This window comes from Pyxicephalus adspersus, chromosome 7, assembly GCF_032062135.1.
Source record: "Pyxicephalus adspersus chromosome 7, UCB_Pads_2.0, whole genome shotgun sequence".
NCBI classification, from domain to species: Eukaryota; Metazoa; Chordata; class Amphibia; order Anura; family Pyxicephalidae; genus Pyxicephalus; species Pyxicephalus adspersus.
Window position 1 is genome coordinate 60,066,522 of NC_092864.1, and position 875 is coordinate 60,067,396.

At 32.7% G+C, this 875-nt stretch overlaps 1 protein-coding gene across 1 annotated transcript in view; it reads right to left on the reverse strand.

The window, feature by feature from the left end:
* Positions 1 to 875, reverse strand: part of PIKFYVE (phosphoinositide kinase, FYVE-type zinc finger containing) — a gene marked incomplete in the record, with an annotated part of 92,057 nt that overhangs the window by 21,096 nt on the left and 70,086 nt on the right.

Genomic DNA, 875 nt, shown 5'->3' on the forward strand with positions numbered 1-875 from the left:
GAGCTTCTATAACACCTATTGCGTCCCAAAAGACCAAAATCTAACTAAATATTATCTTCAATGAAACAGCGAACCTACACTGACTCCAATGCATTTAGCCAAAATGTTTGATTTTTCAGAAGCTGAAACTTAGTTTTTCTCAACTCTATTCATTTTTCATAGGCAATAAACATTTTTGATCAAGAAAAGGCTCAAGGTTTTGTAAATCTTTGTTCATTCCACTTAACACTAAACATGCATAGCCAAGTAAAACAATTTTATAATTGATGGAATATTACATTATAACCTAAACCAGTTCTCAGAGAATTACCAAAATGCTTTTTATGTTTAGCACCATTCTTTATATAAAAGAAAATTCTAAATGCAATACTTCTGAACCTATCTAGCAAATTGCTTGTAACAAATAATGTTAACGACAGTAAGAGAGAACAAGTCAAGCTTTCAGAACCAGGAAAGCAGTGCTAAATTATATACAACTATAATTACCAAGTATTATTCAAAGTGGTTACTTCTTTCTGGATGAAAAGCACATCTGACCCTCTGAAGATAATTGACTACAAGCGTCCAGTATCAGAAAACATGTATAAGCATTATGTTTGATTGCTATTATGTCTCTCACTATGAAAACTATTTCAGAAGTAGTTCTTGTATATTTTGTTTTAAAGTGAACCAGGTGAGAAATTTAGATGCTGGAATTACCGGAGTTTATAATGGTGTAAGCCTTCTGTCTGTCATCTTAACCCTAGGTGTATTACATAGAACAAGTACACAGTGTAGGAAATCTGACATGTATTAAAATCAGTGACTTATTAGATAAATGAGCCTCTATTAAGGTGGTAACTCCCAAGAGCTACAACTTGTGATGCAGGTCATCA